Genomic DNA, 21,402 nt, shown 5'->3' with positions numbered 1-21,402 from the left:
CCACAGTAAAACGAGTCCTATATCGACATAACCTGAAAGGACGCTCAGCAAGGAAGAAACCACTGCTCCAAAACCTCCATAAAAAAGCCAGACTACAGTTTGCAACTGCACATGGGGACAAAGATCATACTTTTTGGGGAAATGTCCTCTGGTCTGATGAAACAAAAATAGAACTGTTTGGCCATAATGACCATCATTATGTTTGGAGGAAAAAGGGGGAGGCTTGCAAGCCAAGATCACCATTCCAACCCTGAAGCTCGGGGGTGGCAGCATCATGTTGTGGGGGTGCTTTGCTGAAGGAAGGACTGGTGCACTTCACAAAATAGATGGCATCATGAGGCAGGAAAATTATGTGGATATATTTAAGCAACATCTCAAGGAAGTTAAAGCTTGGTCGCAAACGGGCCTCCAAAATGGACAATAACCCCAAGCATATTTCCAAAGTTGTGGCAAAATGGCTTAAGGACAACAAAGTCAAGGTATTGGAGTGGCCATCACAAAGCCCTGACCTCAGTCCTATACAAAATGTGTGGGCAGAACTGAGAAAGCGTGTGTGAGCAAGGAGGCCTACAAAACAGTTACACCAGCTCTGTCAGGAGGAATGGGCCAAAATTCACCCAACTTATTGTGGGAAGCTTGTGGAAGACTACCCGAAACATTTGACCCAAGTTAAACAATTTAAAGGCAATACTACCAAATACTAATTGAGTGTATGTAAACTTCTGACCCACTGGGACTGTGATGAATGAAATTAAAGCTGAAATAAATAATTCTTTCTACTATTATTCTGACATTTCACATTCTTAAAATAAAGTGGTGATCCTAACTGACCTAAGACAAGGAATCTTTACTAGGATTAAATGTCAGATATTGTGAAAAACTGGGTTTAAATGTATTTGGCTAAGGTGTATGTAAACTTCCGACTTCAACTGTATATACTAAACATTCCCAAACTTGAATCTTTATTTTTTTTATAGATATTTTAGTTGATTGTCTCCATAGTTTAGTAGTATAGTAATTTCCATGTCAAAGCTAAATATGACTTTAATTGTTCAAGTGTTGTCTCTGTTCTAATGGATGGACATGGGTGTGTCAACACCAGCAGTTACATCTAAGTTACTGTCTGGTGTTACAAACACATGGTGTGGCTGCAGTTTGCCTTTTTTTTTACAGAAGTCACAAATTCAAGCATTACAGTATGTCAAGTTGTTTGGCTGATCATATGATGTGACTTATGAGCAGCTGGGTAAAATGAAGTAATCTAAATGTGTTCTCTGTTGTTGTGTCTACAGATACACAGAGTGTGTCCACAGTGAGTCATGTGTTTGTAAAGCAAGGAGGCTCCATCACCATCCCATGTCTCTATGATCTGAGATATAGTAACAATGTGAAATACTGGTGTAGGGGATATTATTGGTTAGTTTGCTCTACTGTTGTACGCACTGATCATCCTAAAACCAGTGGAAAGACCACAATGTCTGATGACATCAACCAGCACATCTTCACTGTGACCATGACAAGTCTTAGTTCTAGTGATTCTGATTATTACTGGTGTATTTTGGAGAGGAAGAATGAGGCAGATGATGGGGTTGGACTACAGATATCTGTTACTCCAGGTAAGATCCAAACACTGCTGTGTCTATTAAAGCAGAATTAATAGTAGTGCTCAGTAATGTCTCATAAAGTAATGTCCCATAATAGTCGTGTTAATGAGTGTGTTACTTTTCCCTCTACAAAGCAGTCATACATGTTTTCACCAAATGAAATCCATAGAGGATATTATACTGGTAGATTACATCTCTGTGCACTTCCTGGGTCAGGACAGACAGTGTGTTTGATAGAATCACATGTTGCTGTATCATCATCAAACACACTGTCTGTTCTGTATGCTCTAGTCTATATCTATTGTACATACTATCAGTGACTGAACCAGTGTTTCAACATACACTTTCTCAGTGTTATATGAATATCAATGATGACTAGGTAGTCGCCAATATATATATTGGTGTATTCTTTGTCAGACTCATCCAATCACAGCCTCTATCATTGTGTTCAGGTACACCAGAACTCTATGTGGACCAACAAGAGCTGACTGGAGTTGTAGGAGGGAGTGTCACCGTGCTCTGTTACTATAGTAAACTTGGAAGCAGCGGGAGGTGGTGCAGGATGGGAGGCTCTTGTGTGGCTGTGGGACATTCTGGGGCTTTAGATAGAACATTTGTGAAGTTAGTGCAGGAGCAGAGAGAAACCACCAACGGTTATGTCTTAATGATGAATATGAGTGGATTGATGATGAAGAACACTGGCTGGTACTGGTGTGAAAAGGGAGACCTACAGATGCCTGTTCATATCACTGTCAATCAACCAACCACAATACAGAGCACCACCACCATCACAAGTAAGTACAGAGCAATCCCATATAACCAAGTATGATTCTCTTTTATTCATCCAGTGTTGTTAGAGATTAAGGAACATTGAAACGCCTTTTCTGAAACAAAGTGGAAATCTCTGGACCACACATTCCCTTGGGAGGATCCTGTCAGTCATGTTAAAAATCATTGAGAAAATGAACATTCTTTATACAACTTTTAATCATGTCTATCACCTAGATTTGAAATGAGTACTGAAAATGTTAAGAATTGGATTCAAATGCGTGTCACGTTAGCTAAGGAAGCCTGATAGTGATTAGTTTCAATCAACATCACAATTACCGATTTTATTCATTTGAATATTAATGATATACCAGTCAGTTTATTGGAGCTTCTTTATCATTTCTGCCTCTCACAGCAACACAAGCTCCAACCACTCACCAAACGTCACTAACCAGTGCTGAGTCTAACACTTCTCCCATAGTTACCCCTTCTGTTTCAAACCGCGAAAATGGCGTAACTGATGGGAACACAGGTGAGAAGAACCAGAGGTCAGTATTCATTCTTCTGTATTTCCCTCACTGTTAGTCATCCCAAAAGTTGATGATAGTGTAAGGGTGTGGGGGCCAAGGCTATTAGAGTAAATAGAAACAAATCATGAAAAAACAATTTAGTAAACTTATGACAAAAAACAATTAACACACCTGTTTAAAAAACTAAAACTATACTGAAATTATTTTTTTTGACTCCAAGCCATCTAAAATATAATAGAAATAATTACGATCATGTTCAGTTTTAGTTTTTGGGCAAAAATTACATGGGGTTTTCAATGTTGTTTTAAAGCTCCTGAATCTGACGGGTCACATTGAGACTGACTTCCCTTTAAAAGTATACTCTGCAAAATGTTGTTGCCACCAGCAGCACTGCTGATATTGGTCGCGCTCCCCTGCTCAGACATTACATGTATCAACCAATGGTAGCGTGCAATGTCATCGACTGTGCAGTCAGACACCAGATTGCTATAACATGTCAGTCATATTCCAATGCTCAGACGTTGCTGATGCCTGCCAGATCTTACAACACCTGGATAGATATTTTACGTACATGTTATCTCACCTGACCACATCGTATGGTAAAACAGTCTGGTGCCTGACTGCACAGTCGATGACGTGGCATGAAACTATTGGTTGATAGAGCCTGTAAGTAAGCATTTCACTGTAAGGTCTACTACACCTGTTGTATTCGGCGCACGTGACAAATAAACTTTGATTTGATACATGCAATGTCTGAGCAGGGGAATGCGGCCATGATGTGGTTGGCTGATATGTAAAATAACTTTCAAGGTGTTGCAAGTTCTGGCAATCACACAGAGTTTCTGCCCATGTGCACGGGTGCGCTTCACGCTACTACAACGTCGTAGCTACTAGACCAAAACTACTGAGAAGTTTAGCCTCTCGCTACAATGTTCCTGGTTGTTGCGGCTATTGACACACTACTACTGTTTACTGTGTGCATCTCTGTCATCTCGCTGAGTCTACCTTTAAACCCAACCTAACCTACGACCTGACCCATCACCTTGTGCATTACTGTCCCACAGTTGCAAGAAGTGACATCCCCAAAAACCACAACACTATACAACACATAAACAGCTCCTAACCTCCCATGCGTTGGCTACTTTCTGTCCCTAACACTACAACTGAATCTAAGTAATTTAAAAAATAAATGTTAAAGTTTGTATTAACCTTAAACTAAATAAAACTAGTAAATCAGATCTGAAAACTAACTGAAACTAAACTGAATTTCAAATAAAAATATTAAAACCAATAGAAATAAAAACTAATATCAAAACACAAAACTATAATAACCTTGGTGGTGTGACTAGCAAGGCTGATCAGACCAGAGACCAGTGTCAGGGTTAACAATATTAACTGTAGTTCTCCACATTACAAAACTATAATAACCTTGGTGGAGACACCGGTGACTAGCAAGGCTGATCAGACCAGAGACCAGTGTCAGGGTTAACAATATTAACTGTAGTTCTCCACATTACAAAACTATAATAACCTTGGTGGAGACAACTGTGACTAGCAAGGCTGATCAGACCAGAGACCAGTGTCTGGGTTAACAATAATAACTGTAGTTCCCCAAATTACAAAAATAAATCTGTCAGTTTCATTTTCAGATAAAGAAAAATGTATACAAAATGAAACATCTTCCTTAAATGTTCTTGCTTAAGCATTTACCACTATGCCTGTGGTTATCTATATTTTACATTTTATTTTATATTCCAGTTTGCTGGTAGTCCTGGTCATTCCTCTGAGCCTGTTGGTGGTGTTGATAGCTGGTACCTTGGTCACATGGAAGATGTTCAGAAAACATAGTAAGTATTTGTTAAAGAAGAATGGTAATGTTTATGACTAATGTCATTTGCAGGAATATTATAAATACAGTAGAGTTGTTGCTTCTACAAATGAAAGGTTTGACATGAAAGATCATTAGTATGGTCATCCTCTTTTCTTTATTTCAGAGGACAGGAAGGCAAAGGACCAACCTCCAAACACCCCAGTAGTAAGCTATGATCATGTTATCTTCTCACTCATCTGTTCCTTTCTCTGCTTGATATTCTAGGGCTCGCTTTGCTTAGTAGTTAGTCATAACTAACACTTTATAACCCGATCTCTTACAGTATGTGAATATTAAAATAAACAGTTTAAAGATAACTTTAAGTTTTTTATTTAGTCCTGCACTAAGTGTACATCTTTGACCAGAACAGACTTCCTCAAATCACTCACCACAACTACTGACACTTGAACAATAACACATTTTGTGTTATCACTGGAGAAAAATGAAACAGCAAAACATTTTCTAATTCATGTCAGTATGCATGAGGTACAACATCCTTCAATGGCGTATTGTAAAACTGTTAAATGTTAACAAGGTTTGTGTTTCATTCCATCAGCAGCCTGCTGACCCTGAGCAGAACATTACCTACAGCACTGTGAGTCACATCAGTGGAACAGCACAACAGGTTAAACCAAACCCCTTTGACCCAACCCCCCTTCAACCCAACCTAAACCCTCTGCAACCCAACTCAACCCCCCTCAAACCCCCCTCAAACCAACCTAACCCCCTCCAACCCAACCTAAACCATCTGCAACCAAACTTAAGCCCCCCCTTCAAACTCAACCCAAACCAACTCAAAGTGAAAGTCCACAGTGTCTGTCTCTCTCTGAGATGATGTGATCATGTTGCTCTCTGTCCTCCATCAAACAGGACCTGAACCCTGAGAGCCACATGGTGACTTGTACAGCACTGTGATTCCTAAGCAGCACAGGACAGCACAAAGGGTACATTTAAAACTAAATAAACACATAAGCACTGCTGGTCTTGTAGAGTTGTTATGTCTTGAAAGGCAGAACTTATTGACAGCTGTAATGTATTGTAGAATGTCAAATGGATGTACATTTTTTTCTGAATATCTCCTTGTGTAACAGGACTCATTTCCTGATGATGCAGTGACATACAGCACCGTGGTCACCAAGAACAAGACCCAACCAAATGTAGGCCTACATAAAAAGCTGCTCTACTGCGTTGATGACTTGACTAACTTATTCATGCCTGTATGTGTCTACTGTTACTGCATCAATACAGAAGGCACTGTATATCACCATTAAAACTGTGAGTAACTGTGTGTGACTGTGTGTGCGACTGTGTGTGCGACTGTGTGTGCTACTGCATGTGTGACTGCGTGTGTGTGTTCCTCCCCTCTTACAGGCAGCAGAACCAGATGATGTGGTCTATAGCACAGTGGCCCAACACCAGAGATAGGTCTGTGTAAAGCATTAACATAACTCTTCAGTCATGCAGCATGTTTGCCTTTTCATTTGCTGTCATGTTGCTATGATTGTGAATCCAGTAGGAAACCATACTGCACACAAATTATGGTTTTAGGTGAGTGACTGAAGGTTCACTTTCTCTCCAGCAGGGGGTAGCAGCACAGCAGTGACTGAATTAAATCCTTGGTCCCAAAGACCCAGACAAGCTTTATGGGAATAATACTGGAGGATCTCAGTGTACTAAGGGATCAGAACAAAAGTGTCCAGATTGACAGTAAAACAGATACTTTTATTTGTCACCCCCTGCCCCAACCATTTGTCCTAATTATTTTTATTGGTCTCTTTTTCAAGGATGAATCGAAATGTACAGAATGGTTATGTGGAGGGAAATGGGGGACAGTAATGCTTTTTCAATTTCAGTCAAGGGGAGGGTTCAGTATTTTTAATTCTAGTCCAGGGGAGGGTCATGTAATTTGTAATTCATCAAATTTCAATATTTCACAGTATTTTAGAATTAGTTGCTTATTAGGCTATGTGTGCCGTATGCCGCCCCTCATCTCTGATTTTCCACTGGCGCGCAATATCAAGTTCCCTTATAGGCTATTTAATGTGTGCATGCTCGGAGAAGCACAGAGCAACGTTATATTTCTAAGATACCGTAGCAGCTGGGATGGTGTAAATAAAACACACTGCAATGGATATTCTAACCCTGAGCCCCAGGATGCTCTGCTCTTGCTAAACAAATACTTTTTTTGTGGGCTGCCTTACCAATGGCTGTGTTGTGTTGGCCTTCAGCGGCAGTTCATGAGGAGAGTCAAAGGAGTTTTTGCTTTGATTATGCCTTTCTTTTTGAGAAGGAGAGCACTAAGAGGAGGAGGACTGGAGATGACTTGATACTACTATAAATTATTTGACTAAAAACAAAATGTTCCTGGCCAATGATGTATTTATCAGAGTTATTGACCTCACAATAAACCAGATTGGAGTCATTTACATTTGGCTGCTGACACTTGAAGCAGCAGCTGCGGCACAAACATTCGGAAATGCACAGCTCATGGTGCCGGAAGTAGGCAAATTCGAGAAGACATAATTCAATTCAACAGTCTTCGTTTAAATTAGACTTTACTAACAACAAGAGGGCTTTGTGTTGGAGCCTATTTCTTCCTAGTTTAGAAATAAGAGTTAGGCCTAACTGTTTGACAGATGGAATTAGGCTATATGCTGTTATATCCAAAGATTTGTCAGTCAATTCCTCCACCCACCATACACTCTTTAAATAGCCTACCTCTATGTCAGTGATGAACTGTTATGTTAAAACCAAGACTCAAATTGCAGGGTATGAGAGGGATTGCCATAATCCTACCTTTTATTAAAGAAAATGGCAAAAAGCACAGGCCTAGCCCTTGTTAGCTTAAGATTTTGAATAAAATAAAACAGATCTGATTATATAAAGTGATCCACAAAAGCGCTTTGGTCAGCAATGCTTTATCCTAGAAACAAGCTGTAAAATACGCGGGAAAGACGTGATACTGATGCATATGGGGATACTGTATCATTGTTTAATTTCTTTGACATTCAGAGGCTAAGCTACAACCTATACTCGAGGAGACAAAAAATAGACTTTGATTGGTAATTTAATTTTGTCACTATCAATTGATTTAGCTATTCACTTTTTGTACAGTAGAAGATGTTTAAACCCAGTCAGCTTTTAGGGAAAGACTTGTAACCTTCAGTTAAAATGTACATTTGTCTGCGTTGGTACAGTTCCATGTCGAACTGAGGATCTGAGGACCCATGCCAAATATTTTCAGTCTCCTGAGGGGGAATAGGTTTTGTCGTGCCCTCATCATGACTGTTTTGGTGTGCTTGGACCACGTTAGTTTGTTGGTGATGTGGACGCCAAGGAACTTGAAGCGCTCAACCTGCTACACTACAGCCCCATTGATGAGAATGGGGGCGTGCCCGGTCCTCCTTTTCCTGTAGTCCACAATCATCTCCTTTGTCTTGATCATGTTGCGGGAGAGGTTGTTGTCCTTGCACCACACGGTCAGGCCTCTGACCTCCTCCCTATATGCGGTCTCATTGCTATTGGTGATCAGGCATACCACTGTTGTGTCATCAGCAAACTTAATGATGGTGTTGGAGTCGACCCTGGCCGTGCAGTCATGAGTGAACATGGAGTACAGGAGGGGACAGAGCACACACCTTGAGGGGCCCCTGTGTTGAGGATTAGCGTGGTGGATGTGTTGTCTAGGATCCAATTGCAGAGGGAGGTGTTTAGTCCCAGGGTCCTTAGCTTAGTGATGCGCTTTGAGGGCACTATGGTGTTGAACGCTGAGCTGTCATCAATGAATAGCATTCTCCCATAGGTGTTCCTTTTGTCCAGGTGTGAAAGGGCAGTGTGGAGTGCAATAGAGATTGCATCATCTGTGGATCTGTTAGTGCAGTATGCAAATTGGAGTGGGTCTAGATTTTCTGGGATAATGGTGTTGATGTGAGCCTTGACCAGCCTTTCAAAGCATTTCATGGCTACACACGTGAGTGCTACGGGTCGGTAGTCATTTAGGCAGGTTACCTTAGTGTTCTTGGGCATAGGGACTATGGTGGTCTGCTTGAAACATGTTGGTATTACAGACTCAGACAGCGAGAGGTTGACAATGTCAGTGAAGACGCTTGCCAGTTGGTCAGCGCATGCTCGGAGTACACGTCCTGGCAATCTGTCTGGCGGTTTTAGTGCCAGCATCGGTCAGCGGTGGTATGAAGACTGCTACGAAAAATACAGCTGAAAACTCTCTAAGTAGATAGTGTGGTCTATAGCTTATCATGAGATACTCAACCTAAGGCGAGCAAAACCTTGAGACTTCCTTAGATATTGTGCACCAGCTGTTGTTTACATAAATGCATTGGCCTCCGCCCCGTGTCTTACCAGAGGCTGCTGTTCTGTCCTGCCGATAGAGAGTATAACCCGCCAGCTGTATGTTCTTAATGTCGTCGTTCAGCCACAACTCGGTGAAACATAAGATAATACAGTTTTTAATGTCCCGTTGGTAGGATAAACGTGCTTTCAGTTCGTCCCATTTATTCTCCAGCGTTTGAACGTTAGCTAGCAGGACGGAAGGCAAGGGCAGATTAGCCACTCGTCGCCTGATCCTCACAAGGCACCCTGATCTCTTTCCGCGAAATATCAGTTTCCTTCTCCAGCGAATAACGGGATCTGGGCCTGGTCGGGTGTCTGTATTATATCCCTCCAGTCCGTCTCATTGAAGAAGAACTCTTTGTCCAGTTTGAGGTGAGCAATCGCAGTTGTGATGTCCAGAAGCTCTTTTCGGTCATAAGAGACGGTAGCAGCAACATTATGTACAAAACAAATTACGAACAACACGAAAAAACAAACAAATTGGCATGGTTGGTTAAGAACCGATAAGACGGCAGCCTTCCCCTCTAGCACCATCATAAGGGGGTTTGTTGGCTGTTCCAATAGGATAACCCTTCCTGGTTCAAGGTAGAACCCTTTTTGGTTCCAGATAGAACTTTTTGGGGTTCAATGTAGAACCATTTACACAGAGGGTTTTACATGAAACTCAAAAGGGTTCCACCTGAAACCTTAAAGGTTTTTCAAAGGGTTCTCCTATGGGGACAGCCGAATAACCGTTTTATGTTCGTGATGGCACACCTTTTTCTAAGAGTGTAGGCTGACTGTCTTAAGTGGGAATGCAGGCCAAACTTTTTAAAGTACAATGCTCAGATTCCTGATTTAATTACTTGCAAACAGGGACAGTTTCGTTGCAAACAAGACACACTGATTTGGCATTGGAGAATGATAGGCCTATGTGTTCATCTTATCTGTCCATTCTTAGCCTGTAATTTAGATAATTTGTGTGGTATTAAAAATTATTCTGCAAATATGTAAAATGAAATCAAATTGCATGAAATGTATATAAAGGGCTATTTTTTTCCATGGACCTGAAAATACCATGATAAATTCATGCAATAATTCTACTATAAAGGAGATCTTTCCACCCCTATACATGTCCAAAGTTGCCTGCGAACTCACAACCTTCTGGCCCACAGCCATGTACTCTGTCAAAACTCCTGCATTGCCATGTAATGCTTACAATACAAAGAACAGTTTCTAAAACTGGATATCTAAGGCTCTGGTCTGTCCAAGAAGTGAGGGTAAATGGTAGACATTTTCTCTGCATCCACTTGGTTTAAATTATTATTTTGGGTATATGGGAGGGTAACTTGTTTTCTTTCTAGGGTTTAGGTCAAATATATTTAGCTGAAGGGAGGGCCATCCAATTTCATTTCAGAGAGGTCTGCTTTTCTCCATGTAACCCTTATTATAATTAACGTTCACTCCCTAATCTGTATATTTTTTGGACTGAACGTCTTGTATTAAACTGTCACAATTATGCCCATGTGGATACTTAACTGTACATGTGTGTTTCTTCAATAAAAAGTAAATAAACAGAATAAACCTGAATGTTTTATTTTTATTAAAGAATATTGAGTAAGTGCCTTATGTCAAAACTAGTCTATTGAATGCAATTGTTGCTATCTGCCACTGAGGGGGGCATTGGGACCCAAACAAAAGCAGGAAGAGAATAACAGATAATCAGCGATGTCTATAAAGATTACGAAATAGAGTCATTTTACTCAGTGCCTCAGATCTGTGGGTTTTGGATTTGTATGTCTTGTGTTATTTATGCACACTTGTGTGTGAACAAGTGTGCATAAATAACACAAGACATACAAACCCAAAACCCACAAATGTTTCTTATACATCCCTCTCCCTCCTACTTATTATCTTCTCCAGACTGTCAGGTTAAACTGTTTATATCATTAAGAAGCAGTAGTGTTTTGATTATCTCTTCTCTAATCAATGCATTTACTGTATATGTATACATTCCCCTACATACTGTAAGTATTTAGACAGTGAAGCTAAAACTTTTATTTTGGAGCTATACACCAGAATCTTGGGTTTGAGACAGTACAGCAGTGGTGGAAAAAGTACCCAATTGTCATAACTGAGAAAAAGTAAAGATACCTTAATAGAAAATGACTCAAGCAAAAGTCACCCAGAAAATACTACTTGAGTAAAAGTCTGAAAGTATTCGGTTTTAAATACACTTAAGTATCAAAAGTAAATGTAATTGCTAAAATATACTTAAAGTATCAAAAGTAAAAGTATAAATCATTTCAAATTCCTTATATTAAGCAAAGCAGATGGCCACGTTTTCAAGATGTTATTTCATTTACAGATAGCCAGGGGCTCCAACACCCAGACACCATTTACTGTACAAACAATGCATGTGTTTAGTGAGACTGCCAGATCAGAGGCAGTTGGGATGACCAGGGATGTCCTGTTGCTAAATGTGTGAATTAGACCATTTTCCTGTCCTGCTAAGCATTTAAAATGTAACAAGTCCTCTTGGGTGTCAGGAGTAAAAAGTTAAAAGTATATCATTTTCTTTAGGAATGTAGTGAAGTTAAAATAAAAGTTGTCAAAAATATAAATAGTAAAATAAACTACAGATACCCCCCAAAAACTACTTTCAAGTATTTTTACTTAAGTACTTTATATCACTGCAGTACAGCATGTCACCTTTTATTTGAGGTTATTTTCAGACATATTTGTTTTACTGTTTAGAAATGAAAGGACTTTAGATATCTAGTCCCCCCATTTGAAGGTGTCATAAGTATTTGGACAAATTCATTTATATGTGTATTAAAGTAGTCAAACGTTCAGTATTTGGTCCCAAATGCATAGCATGCAATGATTAAATCAAACTTGTGGCTCTACAAACTTGTTGGATGCATTTGCAGTTTATTTTGGTTGTGTTTTAGATTCTTGTGTGCCAAGTATATATTAATGGTAAATGTGTCATTTTGGGGTCACTTTTAACGTAAATAAGAATAGAATAATATGTTTCTGATCACAAAATATATACATTGTTTTTGTCAAAATTGCTATAACTTAGTAAAAATGGTTGGGAATCATTGATGGACAGCAATATTCAAACATTTAAGTAAGAACTGAGACTGGACCACTCATGTTATGGGTATGCTTGTCATCGGCAGTGATGAGGGTCACCTTGGGGTCATGATAGGGGCTGCACCAAATGATTGATGTATTATAATAATTGATTATGCTTATGTTGTATTAATAGAAGGGGAAGGTCTATAAGACCCTCCCCCACTACATTTATAGGGTCCTGGACCACAGATTAGCAATATATGCATTATAAGGTTTAATATTGTTCCACAGTTATTTTCTAGTCTCTGCCTCTGATAAGAAACGGTCTGAGCAGATGTGTGAGCCATTGCAGTTAAAACTGGGTGTCTGTGAGAAATCGCCTCAAGGCTAAAAGATACATAGACACTGACCCCTGCAGGGGAGTAAATAGATAAGAGACAAGTCAGACACACCACTGTAAGCCACACGGGAATAGAAAACTACTGTTGAGCCCTTAGAAAACACTGGAATATTGTTTTCTCCTGCAAGTTTGTATAATTGTATATGCATGGGCTTGGTCTCATGAGTAGAAGGTGTTGACGTAGGCATTTACATCACTAGGGATTGACTGCAAGTATATTAAAGCAACTTTGACCTTTTTTATTTTGCAGAATTTACTCTGAAACATACACGCTATGTTTCCATTGTCAACTTCTGTCTGCAATTGCATTAATAAAGGTTTAATTGATTTACTTAAAGAAGATATTGTCGGATTGCTGATTTCACCAATAAGCCAATGATTGACAAGGAATCTACCTCAACAGCAGGGACTTGGGAGTTTGTCAGGATCAAAAGAAATAAGAAAGGATCAAAGCCCAGTAATGAACTGACACCCCTATGAGCAGTGATCAGACACTTAATCACTGATGATGTCAACAAGCAAATCTTGACAGTGATCTAGACCTGGATCGAGGGGACACTGGGTATTACTGGTGTGACCTTGGTATCAAAGGAGTAGTGGATGACGACGTAAGAGTGTATACGATCTATATATTGCTAGCATCTCTGTTCAGTGAAGCAGAATGAATAGGATGAAGTAATGTTACATAAACAGTCCTATGTAATGTGATGCTACTTTTCCCACTACCCCATACTGTCAACACTTCACAGAAACGATTACTCAACTTGAGTGGGTTGAGTAAACGACGTGATCTTCCTGTCCGGTTTTGCGCCCCCCTCGGGCTAGTGTGGTGGAGGAGATCTTTGTGGGCTATACTCAGCCTTGTCTCAGGGTAGTACGTTTGTGGTCTGTTGATACCCCTCTAGTGGTGTGGGGGCTGTGCTTTGGCAAAGTGGGTGGGGTTATATCCTGCCCGGTTGGCCCTGTCTGGGTGTATTGTGGGACAGTGCAACTGTGTCCCCCGACCCACCCTGTCTCAACCTCCAGTATCTATGCTGCAATAGTCTATGTGCCCGGGGGGCTAGGGTCAGTCTGTCCTATCTGGTAAAATTTTCCTATTGTATCTGGTGTCCTGTGTGAACTTAAATATGCTCTCTCTAATTCTTCCATCTATCTCTTTCTCTCTCCCATCCCGGAGGACCTGAGACATAGGACCATGTCTCAGGTCTACCTTATCTGATGACTCCTGGCTGTCCTCGTCCCCAGTCCACCTGATCGTGCTGCTGATCTAGTTTCTGCTGTTTTACCTGTGGCTATGGAAACCTGACCTGTTCACTGGATGTACTACCTTGTGCCGGACCTTCTGTTTTCAACCCTCTCTATCCATCTCCCTCTCTCTCTCCTTCTCTAATGCTGTCTCGACCTATGAATGCTCGTCTAAGAAAAGCCAACTGACATTTACTCCTGAGGTCCTGACTGTTGCACCCTCTACAACCACTGTGATTATTATTTGACCCTGCTGGTCATATATGAATGTTTGAACATCTTGAAGAACGATCTGGGCTTAATGGCCATAATCTCCACCCGGCACAGCCAGAAGAGGACTGGCCACCCCTCAGAACCTGATTCCTCTCTAGGTTTCATCCTAGGTTCCTGCCTTTCTAGGGAGTTTTCCTAGCCAGCGTGCTTCTACATCTGTAGTGATTGCGGTTTAGGGTTTTAGGCTGGGTTCTGGATAAGCACTTCGTGACATCTGCTGATGTAAAAAGGACTTTATGAATAAATGTAATTTAAATTTGAAGAAATTCTTATATGATTGAATAGTTATGGTCTCCATATTATATAGTTTAGCACACATAACCTGTCTTTTTGTCTCTCAGAGAGTTCAGGTATTCCAGGCCTCTATGTTGACCAACAACAGGTGACTGGAATTGTAGGAGGGAGTGTCACTGTCAATTGTTATGGTAATTCTGGAACTATAAGGTTGTGCATGCTGGGTGGCTCGTGTGGAGAGTAGTAATTGGGAATTTAGATGAAGCATCAGCAGAACTAAAGCGGATCATTGATGGTAAAATAGTCGTAACAGTGACTATGAGTGGAATAAAAATGAAGAACACATGCTGGTACCAGTGTGCATTGGGAGACCTACTGATAACTGTTCGTATGACTGTCAGTCAACGAACCACAAAACAGAATCCCAACAACAGTAAGAACTGAATGACTATTTACAACAAACCACACTTTAATCCATGATTTATTTACTATTTTAGAAGCTAGTCACAGAAATGCTGAAAGTAGTGTTCTTTTCTTAAAACCTTCCCAGCAATGCAAATTCCAGCAACCCAAGACGTCTCTGCAGTTATGACTGGAGATTCTGCAGTCACTTTTACCTGTCAGGCTTCAGTCAACAACATCTGGAGACCAGATGTAAGTATCAGTTATCAAGGTAAGACCCAATTGCAGACTGTGTGAAGTAACAATGTTTATTGTAACAGGGGCAGGCAAATGACAGGTCAAGGCAGGCAGGGGTCGATAATCCAGAGTAGGAGCAAAGGTACAGGACGGCAGGCAGGCTCAGGCAGAGTTCAGTTATCCAGAGGTGGAGCAAAGGTACAGTACTGCAGGCAGGCTCAGGGACAGTCGGAGTGGTCAGGCGGGCGGGTACAGGGTCAGGACAGGCAAGGGTCAAAAACCAGGAGGACGATAAAAAGAGCGGCTGGACAAAGACAGGCGCTGACAGGACAAACGCTGGTAAGCTTGACAAACAAGACGAACTGGCACAGACAGACAGAAAACACAGGTATAAATACCCAGAGGATAAGTAGGGAAGATGGGCGACACCTGGAGGGGGTGGAGACAAGCACAAGGACAGGTGAAACAGATCAGGGCGTGACAGTAAGTGTACAAAAACACCCCTAAAAGATCGCCACTAATGTTAAACTCAATGTAAACAATATAGAGGCCTGAAAATTGAATTGGTAAAAGTCATGTTTTCTATAGATAAATTAAGTAGTTCTTGCCAGTGCAAGGTCTGTGGATAAAGTAATCCTTCTAACCCCCCCCCCCCTTAAAAGATTTAGATGCACTATTGTAAAGTGGTTGTTCCACTGGATATCATAAGGTGAATGCACCAATTTGTAAGTCGCTCTGGATAAGAGCGTCTGCTAAATGACTTAAATGTAAATGTAAGTAAATACACTTCTGCAATGAAATTATGAAAACTAAGATGTTAGTGGTTCAAAAATAAATAACCAGATATGCAAATATATTCTGAAGAAGGAAGGTATAGTACAGGTAAGTATGAAAGTCTTTAAAAAAAGGAAGTGTCCCCTGTACTGACTTTGTCCCCTGTCTGACTAAATGTCAAAACAATGTTCTTTATAGAGATTGGAACAAACACGTTTTTACCTGCTGAAAGCTGGCAATACACTGCTCTTCCTCCTGTGCACCATCATTGCTGTAGTGAAGTTAATTGAAAACCAACGATGATGATGATGATGCAGAGAGTGTGTGGAAACCAGAGAAGTCTGTCTGGAGCAACCAAGGGACACATTTACCAGCAGTTTGCACCAGGTGCAAAGCTTGCAAATTTTTTCTCACCAGGAGAACACACACAAAAAAGCTAAAAACTGTCATTATTTATTTTATTAAAACCTTTATATTTCAATATTTATTTCCTGCTGGGAGTAAAAGCTATAAATCTTCAATCTGGTCCTTTATGTTGTATGGTCATACTGTACATGTGTCAGATTGTATCACATTGTATAATTCTATATACAAAATCTGTCTAAACATCACACATTAACAATAAAAAATACTTGATGTGTGTACTTTAACTATTTTATCTGTACATGTTTATTCATGGTTTTATGTGAATTATACTTTCAGGTGGTGTGAAGTGAAACTCTTGACCAATGTCTTGTTGCCTGCAGTGCCTCTAACCCTTTCCTGTTGGTTGATTCTAACTGTAATGCAACAAGTCACAGCCTAGGTATACTGTTCCATTTATAATTACCAGCATTATAGTTGAATTGTTGGGTGGTCCTTTGCATGGGGTGATGTAAGTTTCCTTCAACAATCAGTCTTCCAGATAGAGACACAGACACAGGAACCTTGGTATAAAACTCTTGAGTAATAAAATTGAATTGCAGACAGAGATTCACATACAGAATACCTCAGTAGTCTATAGTAAAGATCTGTGTGGCGAAACAGGAGACAACGCTCCTTATACTAGTTGGTGTGGACAACCTACCGTCAATCATACCTTAACATTGTCGCATTGGATTAGATACAAAGTATCTAAGATGAGAAAAACATATCTAGACTGTGGTTTCTCACTCTACTATCTCGGCCTTGAGCCTGCGTGACTATCAGCTGGTGCAGACAATTCTCAGCCTGAGAACTAAAGCAGTACATCTCCATTTATCCAGTACTTTTCCATCATTGTGCATCGCAAGCATATAAAGGTAATCACATATATACAGAAATCATGGCACTGGTCTCATATAACCATGTACAGAAATCGACGTTAGACATTTGGAACTTTTAACCATTCACTTATAGGTAGTATAGTAATCATCTTCTGGGTCAGTTGGGCAAGCAGGGGGTCATAGTTGGGGTCAACATGAGTGGCATCATAGTATTCATCATAGGAGGCAGGTAAAGCCAATACCATTAAACCAGGCATGGTCTTCTTCACTCCCCATTTACCAAGACAACAAAAAATCTAAAAACAGCAAAAGCCTATCAACATAGGAACTACAAATGACAAGATACCCATTAAAATCTGGCCCATAACATTTCCAAATTTCCCAGTGAACCATTTACCCTTTCTGGTCAGAACATCATCGTTACTAGGGCTGAGAGTATTAGAGAGCTTAGACATATCAAGCAAGATTTTGGTAATGTTATCGGAGGAATCAGGAAGTAACATTACGCATTCGTCATCGAGGTCCAGTCCCAGGGCCTTACACTCGCCTCCCTGTGCTGCCAGCAGGTAATCCAAAGCCATACGGTGCCTAGCCATAACTGCCTTAAGATTCTAGACATCCAGGGAGAGCAGGCTAAAACCCTTGTAGATCAAATTAATATGAGCTTGTAGAGAGTAAGTCAAATTATTACTCCATATATCTAATATGGATACACCAATGCTAGTAATAATGGAGATACCAAATATCTCAGCTGGTTTAACTTCTTTGGGCTAGGGGGCAGTATTTTCACGTCCGGATGAAAAGCGTGCCAAGAGTAAACTGCCTGCTACTCTGGCCCAGAAGCTAGGATATGCATATTATTAGTAGATTTGGATAGAAACACTCTGAAGTTTCTAAAACTGTTTGAATGATGTCTGTGAGTATAACAGAACTCATATGGCAGGCAAAAACCTGAGAAAAATCCAACCAGGATTGCCTATCGAATATACAGTGTAAATGGGGTCATATTGCACTTCCTAATGCTTCCACTAGATGTCAACAGTCTTTAGAACGTTGTTTCAGGCTTCTACTGTGAATGGGGAGAGAATAAGAGCTGTTGGAATCAGGTGTCTGGAAGAAAGGCATGAGCTCAGTCACGCGCGCAGCCTTGGGAGCGAGCTGAGTTCCTCTTCATTCCTAAAGACAAAGGAATTGTCCGGTTGGAATTTTATTGAAGATTTATGATAAAAAACATCCTAAAGATTGATTTTATACATCGTTTGACATGTTTCTACAAACTGTAGTATAACTTTTTAGACTTTTCGTCTGGACTTAGTAAGTGCGCGCCTTGTGCATTTGAAATAGTAAACCAAACATGCAAACAAAATGGAGGTATTTGGACATAAAGATGAACTTTATCGAACAAAACAAACATTTATTGTGGAACTGGGATTCCTGGGAGTGCATTTCGATGAAGATCATCAAAGGTAAGTGAATATTTATAATGCTATTTCTGACTTCTGTTGACTCCACAACATGGCGTGTATCTGTATGGCTTGTTTTGGTGTCTGAGCACTGTACTTAGATTATTGCAAGGTGTGCTTACTCCGTGAAGCTTTTTTGAAATCTGACACAGCGGTTGCAAACCTTTTACATCTAGACGTTCCGCTAGCGGAACACCACTCCAATATCCAATGATTGGGCGTGGCGCGAAATACAAACTCCTCGAAAATCCGAAAACTTCAATTTTTCAAACATATGACTATTTTACACCATTTTAAAGACAAGACTCTCCTTTATCTAACCACACTGTACGATTTCAAAAAGGCTTTACAACGAAAGCAAAACATTAGATTATGTCAGCAGAGTACCCAGCCAGAAATAATCAGACACCCATTTTTCAAGCTCACAAAAAACATAACAATTATTTTAAGAATTATAGATACAGAACTCCTTTATGCAATCGCGGTGTCCGATTTTAAAATAGCCTTTCGGTGAAAGCACATTTTGCAATATTCTGAGTAGATAGCTCGCCATCATGGGCTGGCTAATTTGTTTTCATTCAAAGACTCAAAGTTGAAAATGGAGTCGTCTCGTGCACGCGTGCGCCCGTCTCATTGTTCTCAGATCGACCACTTACCAAATGCGCTACTGTTTTTCAGCCAGAGACTGCAAAGTCATCATTCAACGTTCTGGCGCCTTTTGAGAGCCTATGGGAGCCTTAGAAAATGTCACGTTACAGCAGAGATCCTTTGTTTTGGATAGAGATGACAAAGAAGGCCAAGAAATGGTCAGACAGGGTACTTCCTGTACAGAATCTTCTCAGGTTTTGGCCTGCCATTTGAGTTCTGTTATCCTCTATGGGCTAGGTGGGACGCTTGCGTCCCACCAACTCAACAGCCAGTGTAATCCCGTGGCGCGATATTCAAATACCTTAGAAATGCTATTACTTCAATTTCTCAAACATATGACTATTTTACACCATTTTAAAGACAAGACTCTCGTTAATCTAACCACACTGTCCGATTTCAAAAAGGCTTTACAACGAAAGCAAAAGATTAGATTATGTCAGCAGAGTACCCAGCCAGAAATAATCAGACACCCATTTTTCAAGCTAGCATATAATGTCACATAAACCCAAACCACAGCTAAATGCAGCGCTAACCTTTGATGATCTTCATCAGATGACACCCCTAGGACATTATGTTATACAATACATGCATGTTTTGTTCAATCAAGTTCATATTTATATCAAAAACCAGCTTTTTACATTAGCATGTGACTAGCATGTGACTAGCATTCCCACCGAACACTTCCGGTGAATTTACTAAATTACTCACGATAAACGTTCACAAAAAACATAACAATTATTTTAAGAATTATAGATACAGAACTCCTCTATGCACTCGCTATGTCCGATTTTAAAATAGCTTTTCGGTGAAAGCACATTTTGCAATATTCTCAGTAGATAGCCCGGCATCACAGGGCTAGCTATTTAGACACCCAGCAAGTTTAGCACTCACCAAAGTCAGATTTACTATAAGAAAAATGTTATTACCTTTGCTGTTCTTCGTCAGAATGCACTCCCAGGACTTCTACTTCAATAACAAATGTTGGTTTGGTCCCAAATAATCCATAGTTATATCCAAATAGCGGCATTTTGTTTGTGCGTTCAAGACACTATCCGAATGGTAAAGGGTGACGAGCACGACGCATTTCGTGACAAAACATTTCTAAATATACCATTACCATACTTCGAAGCATGTCAACCGCTGTTTAAAATCAATTTTTATGCCATTTTTCTCGTAAAAAAGCGATAATATTCCGACCGGGAGTGGTGGTTTTCGTTCATCGTGCACGAGCCCCAGTCTGACGGTCCTCTGACAGGCCACTATCCAAACGCGCTAATGTGTTTCAGCCAGAGGCTGCCTCGATATCATTCAGCTTTTTCCCGGGTTCTGAGAGCCTATGGGAGCCGTAGGAAGTGTCACGTAACAGCAAAGATCCTCAGTCTTCAATAAAAAGAGCCAAGATGAACAAGAACTTGTCAGACAGGCCACTTCCTGTAAGGAATCTTCTCAGGTTTTGGCCTGCCATATGAGTTCTGTTATACTCACAGACACCATTCAAACAGTTTTAGAAATTTTAGGGTGTTTTCTATCCAAAGCCAATAATTATATGCATATTCTAGTTACTGGGCAGGAGTAGTAACCAGATTAAATCGGGTACATTTTTTATCCGGCCGTGTAAATACTGCCCCCTATCCCCAACAGGTTATACTCACAGACACCAGTAAATCTGAGTTTGGTGAGTACCAAACTTGGTGGGTGTCAAATTAGCTAGCCTGTGATGGCCGGGCTATCTACTCAGAATATTCGCAAAATGTGCTTTCACCAAAAAGCTATTTTAAAATCGGACACCGCGATTGCATAAAGGAGTTCTGTATCTATAATTCTTAAAATAATTGTTATGTTTTTTGTGAACGTTTATCGTGAGTAATTTAGTAAATTCACCGGAAGTGTTCGGTGAGAATGCTAGTTCTGAACGTGACATGCTAATGTAAAATCTGTTTTTTGATATAAATATGAACTTGATTGAACAAAACATGCATGTATTGTATAACATAATGTCCTAGGAGTGTCATCTGATGAAGAACATCAAAGGTTAGTGCTGCATTTAGCTGTGGTTTTGGTTTTTGTGACATTATATGCTAGCTTGAAAAATGGGTGTCTGATTATTTCTGGCTTGGTACTCTCCTGACATAATCTAATGTTTTGCTTTCGTTGTAAAGCCTTTTTGAAATCGGACAATGTGGTTAGATAAAGGAGAGTCTTGTCTTTAAAATGGTGTAAAATAGTCATATGTTTGAAAAATGGAAGTTTTCGGATTTTCGAGGAGTTTGTATTTCGCGCCACGCCCTATCATTGGA

At 40.2% G+C, this 21,402-nt stretch overlaps 1 protein-coding gene, 1 long non-coding RNA gene and 1 other non-coding gene across 4 annotated transcripts in view; all 3 read left to right on the top strand.

Moving 5' to 3' along the window:
- LOC106577086 (polymeric immunoglobulin receptor) overlaps window positions 1–21,402 on the top strand; it is an 87,896-nt gene that overhangs the window by 40,364 nt on the left and 26,130 nt on the right. The window lies entirely within an intron of this gene.
- LOC123728700 (uncharacterized) lies at window positions 4,659–5,398 on the top strand. Its single transcript, XR_014381362.1, has 3 exons — window positions 4,659–4,749; window positions 4,897–4,937; window positions 5,329–5,398. It is a non-coding gene; the product is annotated as an uncharacterized LOC123728700 (transcript).
- LOC145861730 (uncharacterized) lies at window positions 5,638–6,197 on the top strand. The gene is made up of 3 exons (XR_014381361.1): window positions 5,638–5,716; window positions 5,864–5,929; window positions 6,144–6,197. It is a non-coding gene; the product is annotated as an uncharacterized LOC145861730 (long non-coding RNA).

Source organism: Salmo salar, chromosome 18, assembly GCF_965601325.2.
Source record: "Salmo salar chromosome 18, fSalSal1, whole genome shotgun sequence".
Taxonomy (NCBI): Eukaryota; Metazoa; Chordata; class Actinopteri; order Salmoniformes; family Salmonidae; genus Salmo; species Salmo salar.
The sequence above is the reverse complement of the archived record's forward strand: the minus strand, read 5'-3'. Positions and strand labels throughout refer to the sequence as shown.